The sequence below is a fragment of the Bubalus kerabau genome, chromosome 14 (genome assembly GCF_029407905.1).
Source record: "Bubalus kerabau isolate K-KA32 ecotype Philippines breed swamp buffalo chromosome 14, PCC_UOA_SB_1v2, whole genome shotgun sequence".
Taxonomy (NCBI): domain Eukaryota; kingdom Metazoa; phylum Chordata; class Mammalia; order Artiodactyla; family Bovidae; genus Bubalus; species Bubalus kerabau.
The window spans coordinates 6,239,952-6,258,649 of NC_073637.1; the positions used below are offsets into that span (position 1 = coordinate 6,239,952).

Sequence of the window (18,698 nt, forward strand, 5' to 3'; positions counted from 1 at the left end):
GGTGAAACCACAGAGGAGCTGCCCTCTCCACTGAGACGCATCATTTTCTGGCAGCTCAAGTTGCCCTGGAAGGGAGAGGCTGTCAAGGAAAGAATTGAGCTCCCTGTTCCTGGAGGCATTCAAGCCAAGGCCACCCAGAAAGGAGGCTGAGGAGCAGACTCCCGAGGAAGGGGTGTAGGTTGAAGCAGATGACCCCTAAAGCCCCCCATCATTCCTGCATCCAGGGATCCCAAAACAATGCACAGATTTCTTGGGGTGTCTGAGCCTCTTGCATATCTCAGCAGGCCCCATCTTCTGTCCAAGTGAAGACTACGGTTGGTCCACTGGTTATGTTGGCAGAGCAGCGTTTTCATAGCTTCCTTTTAGAAAACACAAGAATTACAAAGTCCAGTATGACAAAGGGACACCCTTTCTTAAGGAAATCAGAAACCCTGCTTCACAATGAAACCCCAAGCAGAGGACTGGATGGTGAATTTACGGATCGTTCTCTGCGGCTGTGAGCATTGGCCTCCTTTGATGGGGAGCTGGTTGTGTGTATACTGATAGGGTCTACATGGGGGCTCATCGTTAAGACGGTTCATTATGTTGACCTCACAAACAAACAAGAAAATCAGTGACCCTTCAGACTGACCAAATTGCCCAAACGACATTCTTTTTTCACTGGCGCCTATCTTCTCAAAGCTATGAGACCTCCAGATTCCAGACCTCTGGCTACGTGACCACAGGACTCAACTGCAGGCTAAAACTTAAGCATCCCTTCAGAGAATGTTTCATTAGTGGGTATAAAGAAAGACCCCATCAGAAAGGGAGGACGCTGATTCTCCTCAAGTTGCTCTCATTTCCCTCTAATAAATTTCCCTTTTATTGCCTGACTGCCCAGCTCATTGTCTTTTTCTCTGCACTTGTCTTCCATATGCATGCTCTGAATTTTCCCCAGAGGCTAGACAGACGATTAAACTGTAAGGGTATCTCTATGCACCAAAGCTATGCCAGCAGATCCCAGGAACCAGGGTTTTCGAGAAGCAGCCAAATCCATGGTAGATGCCCTGGAACAGGAGAGGGGACACAGTGTGGCCAGCCTATGCCCAAAAGAAGAAAAAGAGGGGAAGCACCTGGCCTCCCCTTCTCCAGCTGCCCTCTAGGCTGGCTCTTGGGAACTTGGTGCCTGCCCCCACTGGTAAGTCAGGAACAAAGCTGTCTGGGGAGTGCAGGTCCCGGCTTCGCACATGAGGGTGCGCCAGGATGGGCGGATGCGAGAGCACACAGAAACCAAGACCACAGCCGTGCCCACTCTCACATGTGTGCTCCCACAACCCCTCGGGAAAGGACCCACAGCCCCCACTTCATACACGAGGAAACTGAGGTTCAGAGGCGAATGACTCACTCATTCAACTTCCGAAGCTGGGCAGCATCACAGCAGAATTCCAGTCTGGGGGTCTTTCTGTGACAGCGGTCGGCCCCCAAATGGCAGGGTCGTGCATGGCTCACTTTGTTATCCCTCCTGGGACCACAGCATCCAGCCTATGTGTGACATCCTAAACGCTTGCAGAATGTCAGTGGCGGTGGATGAGTCATGACCGCGTGGGGAGCGAAGGCTGCAGGTGGCCTGCGATTTCGCGATGACAGGGCTGTGACAGCCCGGCGGCTTCTGGACCTGGAGTGTGGATTTGGAGCCGCGGCTCGAGGGACACAGAACCGCAGAGTCAGAGGCCTCGGGCCTGTGAGGCTGCTCCAGGTCAGCTCAGATCGTCCTCACGGTCCCGCCAGGCACTCATCTCCCCCACGGGATATAGCAGGGGTGCTTCAAAGCAGCTGTTGTAAGCTGCATTGTACAGAAGGGCCAGATGCCCCTGAGGATGGGGAGACAGCCGGGGCGGGGTGGCGGGGACTGCGACACGCCCTTCCTTCTGGGGGCGGGGCCCGGTGGGGGCATGCGCGCTCAGGGCGGCTTCACAGAGCGGCTAGGTAGGCGGTGCGCATGTGCGCTCAGCCGCTTCAGTCGTGTCCGACGCTTTGAGACTCCATGGACTGTGGCCTGCCAGGCTCCTCTGTCCATTCGATTCTCCAGGCAAGGAGACTGGAGTGGGGTTGCCATGCCTGCCTCCAGGGGAGCTTCCTGACCCGGGGATCGAACCTGCGTTTCCTGAGCCTCCAGCATTGCAGGTGGGTTCTTTATCGCTCAGCCATCTGGGAAGCCCTGGGTAGGCGAGCTTGAGTGTGAACTTTCAAGATGTTTAAATGGTGGTCATGAAGTCAGATTTTTTTTTAATACCACACAGGTAATAATAATAACAACGAGAGTGAAATCTTTAAAGGTCGAGTCTGACCTGCGGGTCACTGGTTCTGTCCTTCCGCCCTGGACAATTTGACCCGGGCTCCGGGCCCGCTGGCCTGTCCTGGCTGCCATCCACCGGCCCTGCCAGCAGGGGGCGCTGTGCCTTTTGTTTACGTATTTGCTTTCTGCCCGCCTGTGCCCCTCCCAGGGCAGCTTTATGGGGGGCATTCGTGAAAGGCCTTCTCCGGCCGTGGCCTTTCCTTTCTGAGAAGGCGGTAAAATCAGAGACGCTGAGAGCCGCCCTTAGACCAAGGGAGTGCGGGGACGCAGCCAGGGCAGGGGCCTGGGGGACGCGGCAGAGGGCAGTGTGGGTGTGTGTGTGTGTGTGTGTGTGTGCACGCGTACTCGCACACAGCCCGGGGTCAGGGACGCGACGTGCAGGGGACTCTGGAGAGCGTGTATCTGTGCCCCGCTCCCTTTGGGGATCTGCATTCTGAGCCCCTGGCCTCCCGAAGCGGAGGGGACTCACCTGGGGATGGGGGAAGGGTGGGAAGGAAACTCAGCTGAAAGTGGTTTAGCTGATGCTATCAGCTTTCCACCCTAGAGGGAGACAGACAGAGAGAGATGGACAGAGAGAAACAGAGGTATAGAGACAGAAAGAGAGACACAGAGAGAGGGAGACGCACATGGATGGACAGACACAGAGAGAGACTGGGAGGGACAGAAAGACAAAGAGACAGAGACAAACACAGACAGAGACTCAGAGAGATGGAGGGAGACAGACAGAGATACAGAGACAGAAAGCCAAAGAGACACAGAGAGACAGACAGAGATGCAGAGAGATGGAGGGAGACGGATAGAGACACAGACAGAAAGACAAAGAGACACAGAAAGAGAGACACACACAGATGGACAGAGACACAGAGAGAGACTGGGAGGGACAAAAAGACAAAGAGACACAGAGAGACAAACACAGAGACGCAGAGAGATGGAGGGAGACGGACAGAGACACAGACAGATATACAGAGACAGAAAGCCAAAGAGACACAGAGAGACAGAGACGCAGAGAGATGGAGGGAGACAGATAGAGACACAGACAGAAAGACAAAGAGACACAGAGAGACAGAGACGCAGAGAGATGGAGGGAGACAGATAGAGACACAGACAGAAAGACAAAGAGACAGAGAGAGACACACAGATGGACAGAGACACAGAGAGAGACTGGGAGGGACAGAAAGACAAAGAGACACAGAGAGACAAACAGAGACACAGAGAGATGGAGGGAGACGGACAGAGACACAGACAGAGATACAGAGACAGAAAGCCAAAGAGACACAGAGAGACAGAGACGCAGAGAGATGGAGGGAGACGGACAGAGACACAGGAAGCCGGAGAGACACACAGATGGACAGAGACACAGAGAGAGACTGGGAGGGACAGAAAGACAAAGAGACACAGAGAGACAAACACAGACAGAGACGCAGAGAGATGGAGGGAGACGGACAGAGACACGGACAGAGATACAGAGACAGAAACACAAAGTCACAGAAAGACTCTCCGAGGGGGAGCACTCCCTGGGAGTGAGACGGTGTCGGCTGGAGCTCATCCCTGGGTTCAGCTGGCCTTCAAGCGGCGATCACGGGTCTCTGGGCTTGGCCCAGGGAGCACTTGGCTCTTTGCTTGCTGCCAGCTTACAGATTTTGGACACGTTCTCCTTGTGTGGCTCAAGCTCAGAGGGCAGCCTGGGCTCAGCGTGCGGGCGGCCCTGGCATCCAGGAAGGACCGGGTCGGGAGAGAAAGCCCAGGAGGACCGGGGAGGTGGGCAGGAGGAAGGCCCTGGTGGCGGGGCCTTGGCCACCAGCTCTCCTGCCTCAGCCCACTATCCCCGGGATGGGGTGCCGGCTCCACGTTAGCCTGTGTCACCCTGGTCAGTCCTCGGGATACTCAGGCAGCCCAGGCGTTGCTATCACCCTCCCCTCCCCTGCCCTGACTGTACGGGGGATGAAACGAAGTAGAGAGGCTAATGCTGTGCCCAAGGAGGCACAATTTCTAACTAGCAGAGCTGCCAGGACGAGGCACTCCCTTGATCGCCGAGAGGGTTTGGAGTCTCAGGACACTGAGATGCTGGCCTCAGCAGGATGCTGGCCTTGGCATGGTCCTGCCTCCCCACATCCCCTGCCCCGAGGCCCGCCTCCCTCCAAGCTGCAGCTCTGTTTCCCCCCAGGCTGCCGGGGGCGTCCTGGGGGAAGAAGTGACCCCCTCTCCAGCCCCAAGGTGTGTGGGGTCCGGCCCTGGTCCCACCCCTCATTCACTGAGACTTCGTGATTGCCTCCCCCCTCTATTGACCCTTTTTGTAGCTGTTGGTTGTTCCTCTTATTTCATTTTAAAAATTGACTTCATATTCAATGTGCTCTGAGTTTTTGAGTTCTTCGCATGGAAGTCTGGGGTACTGCTTTGACAATCTCTCCCTACCTCTTACTGAACAGCATTCTTTTCTGACACTTCTGTTCATTGAGTTTTTTGATGAAAGAAACCACAGCTGGTCCTCTCTGTGCCCCCAGAGCCTAGAGAAGCACCCAGGGCCCAGCAGGCATTGAGAACACACTGAAGCCACATGTCCAGGGGTGTGGGGCAAGATGAAGTTATCAAGGGGTGTCAGAGCCTCAGATTTATAGACCCTGCTTTCAAATTGGCTTAATAAGTTGGTTGTCTTAAAGGTTTGAAGTCAAAGTTAATGCTCACTTTTTATAGAGCAAGAAAGGAAGGGAACTATTAAAATAATGACAAAGGAAATCTCAGTGAAGTGACATTTAAAGGGCACTGTCGGACATCCAAACTGCACGACAGAGTCCTCTTGTGACCTTATCGAGTTTGCAGTCGCCTGGCCTTAGAGAGCTAAACAGGGCCTTGATGCTGGTTTTTATCCAATGACAGAGATGAGAGGAAGGCAGAGAAAGCAGCTGAGGGACCCTGGGCCATGAAGCCAAGGACTCACTCAGGCACCACCTACCTCCAAGCTCCATAGGCAAAAGAGCCTTGTCCTTTGGTTTAAGCCTTAAATGCAGGGGAAAGCAGTCAAATAATGTAATGTTTGTGATATTTTTCCATAATATTGGAAATCAACCAAAATGGAGAATGATTTACTAAGATGATTATATAATTTATACCCTAAATAATATTTATATAAGTGGGACTTTTTAATAAGCATTTGAAAATAATATTTAGGACATGTTTGTATTAAGAATCAAACCATGATATACTTGGACACTTCCTGTATATTCTCAGTAATGTTCAAAATAGCTTTTTCTTAATTAAAAAAAAAGTCTAGATTAAAAATACTCCAAATTGTTCATAGTAAATATTTGCAAACTTAATATTTGGGAAGATTTTAATTTTAAACATTTTAGTAGACTACTTTTCTACTAAATATGCATAGACATATTTTCTATGTCATCTGTTTTATAGGAAAAGAAAAAATAAAAGTGTACACATATAAGAAAACTGAAAGCAAACATCTTCCTTGAGGCTCCGCAGGTTCCTGGATTTCTTCTGGAATTTATTTATAAATATGAATCTATCAATTTATGTCATAAAATTAAAATACATATATTTATAAGTTACAGATTTATAACTTGTAAATATATGTTATAAATTTACTCATAAATATAAATTCAATAATGCCTTCTTGAAGCAGACTTAAAAATAAATATAAATCAGAAACAATTGAATTTCATAATATGACGTAGAACTGGTTTCTGAGAGAACGGAGGCAGCTGGTGTGACCTGGGTCTCACACTGTGTTGGTCACACAGAAAGCCTTCCACATGGGCTTCCTGGCCGCCTGTCATCCTCTCACTGACACCAGTGAATTATCATCAGGTTTGCTGTGTTGTACAAGGAGCAATTATTTTCCTACAGAAAAACACTCTATGAAGCTGAGTGACTGCAGACATCCCAGGCCCTGTGCTAACATCATTCCCCAGGCGACCTGTCCTGACCCACCCTACATCACCACTCTACTTCTTCTAACTCATGCAACTGTGAGAACTGGTTGATGTAATTACAGAGACTGGCAAGTCCAAAATCTGCAATGTGGGCTGGCAGGCTGGAGATGCAGGAAGAGCTACTGTTGCCATTCAAGTCCGAAGGCTGTCTGCTGCAGAATTCCCTCTTGCTTGGAGGAGATCAGGCTTTTTGTTCTAGTCATGCCTTCAGCTGATTAGATGAGGCCCACCCACATGTGGGAGGGCAATCTGCTCTCTCAAATTTCCACCAGTTTAAATGTAATTTAAAACACCCCCAAATAGCCTTGCAGAAACACTCAGAGTGTTTGACCACATATCTGGGCACCATGGCCCAGCCACGCTGATGCAAAGCTAATCATCACAAGCTGAAAATATAACCAAGTCCATCTCCCCACCCTCACGCAAGCCTCCCTCTCCTGGCTCTTTGGAATTGGTACTGGCAGCACATTGCTTAGTCCCTGCTGGGCTCTTAAGAAAGAGAAGCTAACTGGCTGGATATTGGCAAGGTCAGCTGCCTGGACCATTGAGGCATCCTGAACTGGCCACAACCAGTCCACATGTCTGTCCTGAGCAGGGAGCGTGGTGGGGGTGGGGGTTGTGGTGGGCACTCCCCCGTCAGCATGGACCATGAGCAGAAGCTGGCGCTGAAGGGGGCGGGTGCCGGCAGGAGCATGGAGTCTTGAGCACCATGGAGACCAGGCGGAGGTGGGAAAGTTCAGAAGGAAAGTGCCGGCCGGTCCCTAAGGGCGCCAATTCACTGCTGGCCTCGTCTTGTTAAAACAACGTGCCCACCATCAGGAACTGCACTGCCTACCATGCAACAGGGAGAGAGCCGTTCACTAGGTCTGCAGCTTTGGGCCTGAGCATGACTCAGTCTTTGACATCAGAAGTCAGAGCCCAGGGTGGGAGAGGGCAGGTTGTCCTTGTGAGCAATGGAGGGAGTGAGGAATCCTGGGAACAGAGGGTGGATTTCTGGGAAGAGTCCACTCTAAAGCCCTCGGGGTGGGAGTACGTCTGGGTCTTGCGAATATAGCAGATTAACCTCCTCCCCTCCGCAGTTCGTTCTGGTGGCTTGTACCTTTCCTGGCTCATCCTAATAGTGCATGTGCTTTGATATCTAAGAGCGCACCGGGCAGTCAGACCCAGACAGACCAGAACGGGGTCCGAGCGCGGGGCCGGGCCATTACCTGCGCCGTCCACCAGGGGGCGCGCTCCTGTCGGGAATCAGCCCAGGCAGAAGTATTGGCCCCTCGTCCAGCACTCACTCCCTTTTACCCCCTTTGCTGCTGTCTTTTGGATGGACCTCTCCCCTGCTGCTCCCTCTCCCGGCCCACCTGTTCCCCCTGCACTGGCTTGACTTCCAGTGTGAGTCCAAGAAAGAGCTCCACTCTGGAGGCCAGCCTGTGGTCACAGTCCCAGGCTGGACTGGTCCCTGAGTGATAGGAGGGAGCCCAGAAGCCCCCTTAAGCAGGGCCCATCACCTCCTCCCCTCTTCCCTTCTCCGTGCTCCCGGACTTCCTCCAGGCAGCTCACTGTTTCAGGAGGCAGCTCCATCACGGGAATGAACTCTGAGCTCAGCAGCTTCACCCCTTCAGGTGCTGCCCTTCAAAGGGTGGGTGGGTGATTAGCATGGTAATTGTATCTGCATTTTACAGGCCAGAACCTCACTCAGGTTTGCACTTGTTACGGAAGTGGCCCTCCACTTAAGGTTAGGGGATCGAGAATGCTATGATTTAGATAAAGATTTGCCAGGATTCGTGCCTCGCCTGTGTGCTCCTTTGTCCAGATGCTTCCTTGTCCATGTGTTTGAACCTGCTTTCTCCCGAGTGGATGCCTGACTCTTCCCACGGTTCAAGTTCTCCCCTTGGGAACCAAACAAAAGAGCCCAGGGCAGTGTTTTTCCATATGATCTAGCACGTTCATCACGTGATGAACGTGCTGGATAAGAGCTTCTGGCTCTTTCGTTTTCTGCGTATGGACTCTGAGGCTCACCGAGGGGCAGAGAGCCTACTCAGTCTCCCCAGGTGCTGACTTGAATGTAGAGCACCGAGTTCTCATCCACCGGGCAGTGCCCTGGGCTCCAAGGGAGGAGAAAGAGAGTTTCTTAGAGACAATGGGCCAGTAACAGTGCCACCAAGCCACCGGCCACTTTCCTCAAAGACAGCACCTTCCCAAAGAAGCCTGGGGCAGGGGAAGGTCCGCGTTGCCCGTCCTCAGCCCCAGGATTGGAGAGGACGGCTGTGGGGTGCTGTGGACTTTGCCCTGAGGGGAGAAGGTATTGGGCTTCTGCAGAAGCAGAGCCAGGTCTCGGAGGAGCCTGGCGAGCTGACGGGGCAGATGTCCCTGGACTTGGGCGGGGGTGGCTGTCAGGCTGGCGTGGGAACTAGACATGACCCTCCCGGAAATGCTCCATTGCCTCTCGTGTTTGATGTCCCTGCCAGCCTGGCTTCTGCGGAAGGTTAATGACCACCTGCAACCCTGCATCATCAGATGTGGTGCCCAGGCCAGCGTCTTCCCCAGAACAGTGACCTACACAGTTCCTAGCACGCTGCCTTTTCCTCTCCTGGTTTCAAAACTCTGGGTCCCTCCAAGGGGCATTAAGAAGGGGCTCCCTGCCCGCCCTTGCTCTGCCTGGCCAGCCCAGATGCCCCCAATGAAGGTCCCAGCCTCATCAGAGCTCCACGGTTTGGAGTTGCCTAACTATGCTCTGCAAGTGTTTTCCGGAAAGTGGTTCTTGTGCAGATGGGTCTGGGACTTCCTGCCGGTGGTTCACAAAGCTCTGGAGTCTATTAATGATGCTGTGGGTTTCCATGTATAGAGTTTGTTGAAATTTAACTTGTTATTTCCCAAACCATCATGCTGTTTTTGTTGTTCCCCTCCCTCCTCCCCCTCCCTCCTCCTCCCCTCTCCCTCCTCCCTCTTCCCTTCTCCTTTCTCCCCTCCCTCCTCCCCTTTCCCTCCTCCTCCTCTCCCTCCTCCCCTCCCTCCTCCCCTTTCCCTCCTCCTCCTCTCCCTCCTCCCCTCTCTCCTCCCCTTTCCCTCCTCCTCGTCTCCCTCCTCCCCCTCCCCTCCTCCTCTCTCCCTCCTCCCTCTTCCCCTCTCCATTCTCCCCCTCTCTCTCCTCTCCCCTTCTTCCTCACCTTCCTCTCCCCCCTCTTCTTTTTCTTTCTTCCCTCCCTCCTCCTCCTTTTTCCAAGAAACGTGTATTTACACCTCATAGAAGACAGAGAAGTATTCCTCTAAGCCAGTCCTGACAGGGAACAGGGCTGGACAGATAAACACAGTCTCAGCAGGAAGGGGTCCAGAAGCCATTTAGCCCCTCGTGCTTAACATCCGATGCTCCCTGTGGTGGGGCTGGGAGAGCCTTGGGCATCTGCATCCCTAACCAGGGTCTACACCTGCCATCTGGTTTTGAAACTGAATTTCTGCCTCAGTTTCCTGTCCAGCACCTCAGCTCTGTGCAGGGCTGGAGGCCAGTCTGGGGATCCAGAGAGACTGGCTGGGATCCTGCAAGCTGCGTGGCCCCCGTGAACTTCAACAACTCTCTGATCCTGCCTCAGATCAAGCATTGGAACCACGCCTCTGCCCTGCCTGACTCTGAGAATTGCTACAGACCCTGGGCCCTTGCTGTTCTTCCCCACGCACCTGGGGAGATGCTCTTACTTATGATAATTATTAAAACAAGAGTTGCAGTATGTGCCAGATATTTTACAGGTATTGTCTGATTTAAATGGTCCTAACAACAAAGAATGTTCTCAAGGTGAGGAAGCAGACTCAGAGAGGCCCCGCCACTCGTGCATGTAATCCCCACGGCTGATTAAGTACTGTCAGTACCCCCGTCACGCAGGTAAGAAGGAAGATGAGCCTCGAGTGTGCAAGTCTTTTGTCTAAGGTCTTCCAGCACAAGGTGGATGGGTTTGTCCTTGTCGCAGCCTATGGAAGGGTTTCATACAAGCCAAATCAGATAAACCCTCCAGAGGAGCGGCAGTGACTGGCACCAGCAGCTGGGCCAGCCTCACACAGGAGACCCGTGCAGACACATGCAGGACCCCATGGCCAGAAGGGCCTCGTGATGGTGAATTTTCTGTATCGACCTGGCTGGACCTGAAGATGGCCTGCTATCTAGTTAAACGTTATTCTGGGTGAGTCTGGGAGGATGCTTCTGGAAGATACTGACATTTGAGTCCATGGACTACGATTTCCCTCTTCAACGTGGGTGGGCATCACCCAATCCACCGAGGCTGGGATAGAACAAAAAGGTAGAAGAAGGGAGAGTCCGCTCTGCTGACCCCTTGAGCTGGGCTCTGGGTCTCCTCCTGCCCTTGGACTGGAGTTGCACCGCCAGCTTCCCTGAGTTGGTGTCCAACTTCAGACAGTAGCTCATGAGACTTCTCAGTCTCCATAGCTCGTAAGCCGGCTCCTTGATGGACAGAGAGAGAGAGAACAAGGCACCCTGTGTGGGTGTGTGCCAAGTCATGTCGGTCACATCCGACTCTTTGTAACTCCATGGCCTGTAAGACTGTATCCCGCCAGGCTCCTCTGTCCAGGGGATTCTCCAGGCAAGACGACTGGTGTGGGATGCCAAGCCCTCCTCCAGGGGATCTTCCCAACCCAGGGATTGAACTTGCATCTCTCACGTCTCCTGCATTGGCAGCTGGGTTCTTTACTGCTATTGCCACCTGGGAAGCCCCAAGGCATCCTACATTTTCATTTTGAGCTAGAATCTGCATAAAATGTAGCCAGTCCTGAACAGCAAGTTTTTTAGTTGAAAGGGAATTGGGAGGACTTTATTTTAACCCTCCTTTCACAGCTTAGTTCTCTTGCCCCACACAGTCCGGCCCCACGCAGGCCCTGCCCAGCCTCTGCAGAGCTCACCAGCTGCCCAGGCCATGCCCAGGACACAGCTCTTCTGGGAAGCTGCCAGGAGCCCCAGCCAGGCTGGCCTCCTCTAAGGGCACAGTCTGTGTATTTAACTGTTTTCTGAGAAAGTCCCAGAAACTCCCTGCTTCTTCCCCAACAAAGTCTCTCTGGCCACGTGAAGCCCCATGCTGTGAGGCCCGTGGCCCACGGAAAACCCCTCATTGTGGCCGGCACAAAGCCTGAATGCGCCGCCCAGCCCGGAATCCCGGCCTCATTCACGACATTGTACCCAGAGAAAGAAGGGCACCTTGAAGTGTGCAGAAAAGAGGGGGCACGTCTCGCCTTGAGCATGGAGTCAGCATCCACCCTCTGGTTCGTGGGGCCTCCACTTTCCCACGGCAACTCCCCCCGCCCCCCCTGCTTTGGCCTCATCCTACCAGCTTTGAATCTGAAGGTCATTTCCAAGGGCCACCGGGTCAGGGTGTCTTGGCTCAGTGGAAAGGAAAGGTGCTTCTTTAGGGAGGCAACAGCACCGTGGGTGGAGGAAGCTGGGCTGGGCTTTGGTGGCAGGGGGCTAGGGGCTGCGCGGGCAGCAGGCCTCGGAGGTGCTCTGATGGGCCTGAGGCTGGACGCGGCGCGCCTGCCCTGTCCTTAGGAGAGTCTTCCTTAACACAGCCTTTCCTCCCAGGTTGGAAGCCCTGTGCTCGCTCTGCCTCCAACCAAATCTGAGCATGCCTTCAAGTCGCCCACCCCCACTTCTTCCTTCCCCATCTCAGCAGCCTCCTGCGTTTGGTTGACTCAAGGCAGCAAGGAAGGGCTTCCCAGGTGGCTCAGGGCTGAAGAATCCACCTGGCAATGCAGGAGATGTGGGTTCGATCCCCGATCCAGGAAGATCCCACACGTCTCAGAGCAGCTAAGTCCACGCGCCACAACTATTGAGCCTGTGCTCTGGAACCTGGAGCAGAAACTACTAAGCCCTCACGCCCTAAGGCCTGTGGCCCACAACAAGAGAGACCGCAATGCGAAGCCGACGCATCACGACCAGAGAGCAGCCCCCACTCACCGTAACTAGAGAAAAGGCCGCGCAGCAGTGAAAGCCCAGGGCAGTCAAAAATCAATAAGATTAAAAAAAAGAAGATAGCAAGGAATCACGCCCAGCCGCCTGGCTCCAGCCCCTTCAGTTCTCCCTTCCCTGGGCCCTGACCTCCACGTGCTCCCTCAGCTCAGACTGGAGACAGGAGGGGTCTTGGCTCCAGCTGACCCTGCATGCGTACTTCCATGCTGGAACTCAGGCTTCCTGGCTAGTCTGGTGCTGACTTTGGACCTCACCTATAATGTATGCACACTTAGTCCTGACCCTGGAACTGGTGAGAATTGCAGGCGCCTTACTGGCTCAGACGGCAAAGCGTCTGCCTACAGTGTGGGAGACCCACGTTTGATCCCTGGGTCGGGAAGATCCCCTGGAGAAGGACATGGCAACCCACTCCAGTATTCTTGCCTGGAAAATCCCATTGACGGAGGAGCCTGCTGGGCTACAGTCCATGGGGTCACAAAGAGTCGGACACGACTGAGCGACTTCGCTTTCACTTACCTGAGAGCAGGGTTGGGGCCAAGAAGGAGCACCAATCACCGAGTCACGCGGGTTACCCAGGGGCGCCTGAGTTTTCTCTGTACCCACAAACATCTTCTCTTTCATTCTCAGCACCTCACACACATCCCATGTGCAGACCACTCTCCTGAGACTGTATGGCTCAATAGAGGACCATGACTAGCTTTTCTGAGCACCTACTAAGTGCTGGCATTTGTGGCTAATTTCACAGAGGGGATGTCATTTACATGAGGAAATTACTGAAGCCTCGAAGTCACCCTCAGAAGAGTTGCGTGAACCCACGGGATGGGCGCCACGAGGCAGGACCTAGGAGATGGTGGGTGTTTTGGCCAAGGTTATGCAGCTGGGTAAGCGGCAGAACAAGGGTTCCTGGTGGTCTCCCCTCTCTGCCCTGAGTCCTTGCAGCGGGTGATACTCAGACTTCAGGGTATCTCTCCGAGACCATGTATGGGTCCCCCTCCCCAGCCCCTGCAGACAGAAGGCGGCCCCTTCCAACCCTTTCCTTGTCCAGATAACCTGAGGCAGGGCGCATCCCGCGTGCAAGCCCACGCCCAGTCCACTGTCGCCCTGTAAATATTTGTCTGCGCCTTTCTCACCGCCTGCAAAGGTGGATGAGCGCAAAGCCACACAGGGCATGTGAACACAGGCAGTTCGTCAGCATAATTGATACTGCGAGGCCGGAGGCCTGGCTCAATGGATGCCTGCCGAGCACATGGGCGAGGATATGTAATCCCTATAATACAGGCAGGCGTGTAATTTAGGAAAGTGGATTTGTTTTTCTGGAACAACGGGGACAGATAATGCCACTCCACGCAGCCAAGACGGTCTCTGGAGAGTTCAGATCCGCACCGCTTTTCTCTCCTGCATTCGAATGCTTGCTCTGCAGGCATCCATCACTGGATGGTGGCCCTGTGAGTGAGCGCTCAGTCCTCGCTGGTCCCCCCCACCCCCTCCCAGCTGCCCACGAGGGACACAGATTGACCTCTGGGTGGCAGCGGGGTGTGGAAGAAGTCGAAAACCAGCTTCTGTTTTCTCATCTCTGCAGCAGGGATGATGTTGCCTTCTGCATCATTCAGCCACATCAAGCATACTCGTGGAGCCCCTGTCTCTGTGAGCTGGGCGTAACCAGCTCTGACAGTGCCGAGCAGATAGTAGATGCTCCACATATGCACCGTCCCGACTTTTCCTTCTTTCCTAAAACTCCAGTTTATAAAGCAGCCTCCCGTCTCCAAACCCCCTCCCCCCATCACTCTTGTCCTGTACAGAGTAAGATCGCTATTTCTGTATTGGGCTCTAACATTGAAGCTATTTAAGAAAAACAAATCTATCAGGAAATAAGGTGTACACATCCTTTAACCACCTGGGACCATTTCTAGGACCCTTCCTGCCTAATTCACAAGCACAGATAGAGAACAGAGTGAGACGCACACGGAAAGATGTTTCCTGCAGCCTGTTGTCATTGAATAAAGACTTGGGAATAGCCACCTATCCCTTGAGGAATCGCGACGGAAATTCCTGTTCTTCATTCACTAAGCTTAGTGAAATTTCCTGGCATGTGACGGGCATCTAGTGTGTGTGTGAAGTGAAAGAACAGATGGAAATCAAGATCCCCTGGAGGAGGGCATGGCAACCCACTCCAGTATCTTGCCTAAAGAATCCCATGGACAGGGGAGCCTGGTGGGCTACAAGTCCATGGGGTCGCAAAGAGTAGGACATGACTGAAGTGACTTAGCACACATGCAGGGTATGTAAAGAACATGTTCTCATTTTAGAAAATAGAATGTAGAAAATATTAAGAAAGCTACAAAAGCATCTCTTCAATAAAGACTTTTGGAAAGAGAAAGGGAGCGTCTGCTTTTTTTCTTCCCCCAACTCTTCTCCTGTTTTATTCTTTCTTACCTTGTAATGAGCATAACCCTAAATCTCCACTTGAATGACTTTCCATCATTTCTTTCATCCTATCCCGTAGCGTCGGACATTATGACTGTTGCCCATTTTTCACTTTTGTAAACAGTGCTAGTCTGAACACTCTTGGGAACATATCTGTGCTGATGAGGAATACATTCCGGGAAGTACAATCACTGCCGTTTTTACTAATGTTCCTTCCAGTTGTCTTTGACCCACTGCACATAATTTAATTGATTTCACAATCAAGGAATGGTTCAACCTTTACTAGCTTTAACATGGAGCAAGCGACCCTCCGAAGCTCACTTGCCTCACCTGGAAAAGGGAAGCTTATGATTTGAGACGCTGCCAACCGACAGGGAAGATCCCTGGACGTGGGCAGTCATATCACCCGGGGTGCCCAGGAATCTTAGCTGGGGACTTCACAGGAAGAAGGAGTTACTGATGTTGGTGTAACTGGCTCAATTTCTAAAACAGGGAAGCCTGGGAATGGGGGTGAATGCAAGGGCAAGCAACTGGCCCAGGACTTGCCTAGGTGGCTTTGGCAGGATCGCACCATGAGTGTGCTGGCTCTGGTTGAAATCACCCTGAATGGCACACCGGGCAAGACCGAGGAGGAAGGAGATTCTGAGTTGCCAGGAAACCAGTGTTTGATTTCTCAGCAGATAACTTCAACCCACTTTTCAGAAACCAGAGCATTTTTGTGCTAAAAAAAGGAAATTTTCAAGTCATGTTTCAGGCTGGGATATGTAGAAGAAAAGCTTCTAGAAGGAGACCTAGATTCATAGGCAGGTGGACAACTCTGGCAGGATTCTCAGCAACCAAGCCTCTGTCTTGTATCCATGAGAGGAGGCTGGCCCTGTTACCCCGCCAGCTGAGCTCAAAGTGACACTCGCGTGTCTGCAAGTGTTTCTAGCACACAGGTGCCTAACTCGTGGCCATGGTGACTGATGTCGTTGTTGTTTAGTTGCTAGTATTATTTGCTGTCTCTCCTGGAGAATTCCATGGACAGAGGAGTCTGGTGGGGCTACAGTCTCTGGGGTCATAAAGAGTCAGACACAGCTGAGCGACTAACACTTCCAACTTCACTGGAGATGTCAGGGCGTCTCAGGAGGAGACATCAGCCCAGGGATTAAGTCCCCTCACTCACCAGCTCCTCTCTGCTCTGGACCAGGCACTGTCCTCACCAAAGGATGCAACAGAATTTCCTGCCCTCTTGGGTCTTGTTTCTGGCTGCGGAGACAAAGAGGAAACACTCAAACATAAAATACGCTGTCAGAAAGCGCAACTGGCCTGTGCTCAGTCGCTCCGTCATGTCCGACTCTTTGCGACCCCATGGATTGCAGCCCACCAGGCTCCTCTGTCCAGGGGGATTCTCCAGGCAAGAACACTGGAGTGGGTTGCCATGCCCTCCCCCAGGAGATCTTCCCAACCTGGGGATTGAATCCAGGTCTCCCGCATTGCAGGCAGATTCTTTACTGTCTGAGCCACCAGGGAAGCCCATGACAGGCCTTGGAGAACCACAAAGCCAAGTAGAGAGCAGGGACAGATGTTGAGCTGGTTTGCATTTTTTTTTAATTCATTATTGTCAGGACCCTTAACATGAGATCTACCCTCTTAACCCATTTTTAGGTGTGTAATACCATACTGTGCACATTGCTGTAGAGAATCTAGAACGGATTCATCTTGCTTACGTGAAACGTCGTACCCCCTGAACAGGGATTCTTCGTTTCTTGCTCCCCTGGATCATGGCAACCACCATTCCATGCCCTCCTTCTGTGTATCTGACTACTCCAGCTGCTCAGAAGTGGAATCATACAGCGTTTATCGTTCTGAAACTTGCCCGTTTCACCAAGAGGAGTGTCTTCAAGACACACCCGTGTTCTCACATATGGCAGGATTTCCTTCTTTTTCAAAGCAGAATGACACTCCATCATATGTCCATACCTCACTGTCTTCATCCATCCGTCCACAGTGGGCATTTAGGTTGTTCCGAAATAATCTCGGACATCGTGCCCAATAAACGCAGATGGGGTGGGGAGGGGGCTTGCTGAGGAGGGGGCCTTTGACCTGAGCCCTCTGTGGAGGAGTACACGACGCCTGAGGCGGGCCTCGTGGCAGGGAGGGCCACCGAGAGCCCCGACTGTGCAGGGGGGCTCCAGGTGGGAGGACAGGCAGGGAGGCCACTGGGGCTGGTGCTCAGGGATGAGGGTCCAGGGACAGACGGTGGGGAGGCCAGGGTCCTGGGCAGTTTGTGAAGGAACACGGTGTGGCCTGGGGGCTTCAGAGTTGATTCTAAGCAAATGGGGAACCCACAGGAGCATTTCCAGCAAAGATAAAGAAACTGGATTTGATTTTCAAAGGATACCCCTGGAGGCTGGTGGGTGGAGGGAGGAGGGTGCCCAGAATCCATTCCAGACATGCCCTCCCCTGCCCCACCCTTCCAACCACCACAAGCTGCCCCCCTCGCTTTTCCGCGATGTTCATCCTGTCAATTGTATTTGATTTGTAACGAACCTGTTACACGGCAAGCACCACCCTGGGCTTGGGGACACAGCAGTGATCAAGAAGATGCATTTACTGCCCTCACAGAGATAGAAATAAGAAAGAAATGCAGGAAATACCCCAGTTTTCTTAAGAGGAAGGAAAAGAATAACTACAGATTTCAGTAAGTGCAGAAGTTTGATAAAAGGGCGTGGTGGGTCAGAGTGACTCCTCCCAGGAAAACGTCCCTCTCTAACCCCTAGAACGTCAGCATGGGGTGGGATATCACTCTCAGGCTTGTGTTATGTGATGGGGCCCACCTGACATTAATAGAGGGAGCTTATTGAGATTGTCTGGAAGAGCCTCACCTAATCCCATGAGCTTCTGAAATCAGCCGAACTTTCTCTGGCTGGTGGCAGAAGGCAGAAAGAGACATGAGAGCGGTGCTCCCCCTGGGCTGGCCCAGGAAGAAGCAGACGTCTGATGGAGAGCACTGACCTCTCACAGGGATGCTGGGGCCGCGCTCGGCCCTGACGGGGAGCCAGACAACAGGGATCTCTGTGCCACAAGCAAGGCACCACAGCCAGCAACCTCATTGCGCTCGGCAGCCAATTCTTCCCCAGAAATTTCTGAGGGAAATGTGGTCTGCAACACCTGAACTGCACCTTCGGGAAACCTTGAGTAGAGGATCCCATGATGTTTCCACCCAGAAATGCAAACCATGACTGGCAATCACCTTAAAGTTGTTCCATATGTTTACCCATGGCGTTAATCATCACCATGATGGAATGGGCGAAAGAAATGAGAATGAAGTAAGTCACAGGAGACATTTTCTAGCTCTTTGTCTAATGGATATCCATATACTTTTGTATGCAGAATGGTGTGTGTGTGTGTGTGTGTGTATTAGTCAGTCGTGCCTGACTCTTTGTGACCCTGTGGATTGTAGCCCATCAGGCTCCTCTGTCCATAGGATTCTCCAGGCAAGAATACCGGAGTGTGTAGCCATTCCCTTCTCCAGGGAATCTTCCCGATCGAGTCCAGGTCTCCTGCATTGCAGGCAGATTCTTTACTGTTTGAGCCATCAGGAGGCCCATGAGGAATGATACCCATGCACATTTTCTATTTCTGTTTAACACATCTTGAAAATGTGGGCAGCTTGGCATCAGAGTTGGACTCAGCAACTGGACTCAGCAGAGAAAGAGTCCAGAAGGGAAGGAGGCGAGACAGAGCTCTCTGGAATTGTCTTTGCAGAGCCCTCTGCTCACTTCTCCAGGCTCTCAGCCTCTCTTTGCAGAGAAACAGAACAGAACAAATCCTTGTGTCCATTTCTCAGAGGAAGGGCATGACCTTGTGAACCCACGGATCCGTTTTCGTGAAGAGGTTTGGTTTGGAAGAACGGCAGTGAGGAGGGCCTGGACGGCAGTGCCGAGTATGCCCAGCCTCCTCTCTGGGCCTCGGGGTGCTCAGGTGGGGAAGGAGATGGAAGGGGAGGCCGCTGGTCTCTGGGGGTTTGTCCAGCCCAGAGAGGCCTTCATCCTGG

The 18,698-nt window shown here is 52.6% G+C and overlaps 2 long non-coding RNA genes across 3 annotated transcripts; one reads left to right on the forward strand and one right to left on the reverse strand.

Annotated features, from left to right (window-relative positions):
* The first annotated feature begins 1,939 nt into the window (after positions 1–1,939).
* On the forward strand, positions 1,940–10,004 carry LOC129627174 (uncharacterized). The gene is made up of 2 exons (XR_008702453.1): positions 1,940–2,163; positions 9,735–10,004. It is a non-coding gene; the product is annotated as an uncharacterized LOC129627174 (long non-coding RNA).
* A 137-nt stretch (positions 10,005–10,141) lies between these two features.
* On the reverse strand, positions 10,142–17,451 carry LOC129627175 (uncharacterized). Of its 2 annotated transcripts, XR_008702454.1 has the most exons (4): positions 17,192–17,451; positions 16,369–16,471; positions 15,825–15,907; positions 10,142–10,720 (listed from the first exon to the last, which is right to left on the reverse strand). It is a non-coding gene; the product is annotated as an uncharacterized LOC129627175 (long non-coding RNA). The 2 variants fall into 2 exon arrangements; XR_008702455.1 differs by lacking the exon at positions 16,369–16,471.
* Positions 17,452–18,698: the final 1,247 nt, after the last annotated feature.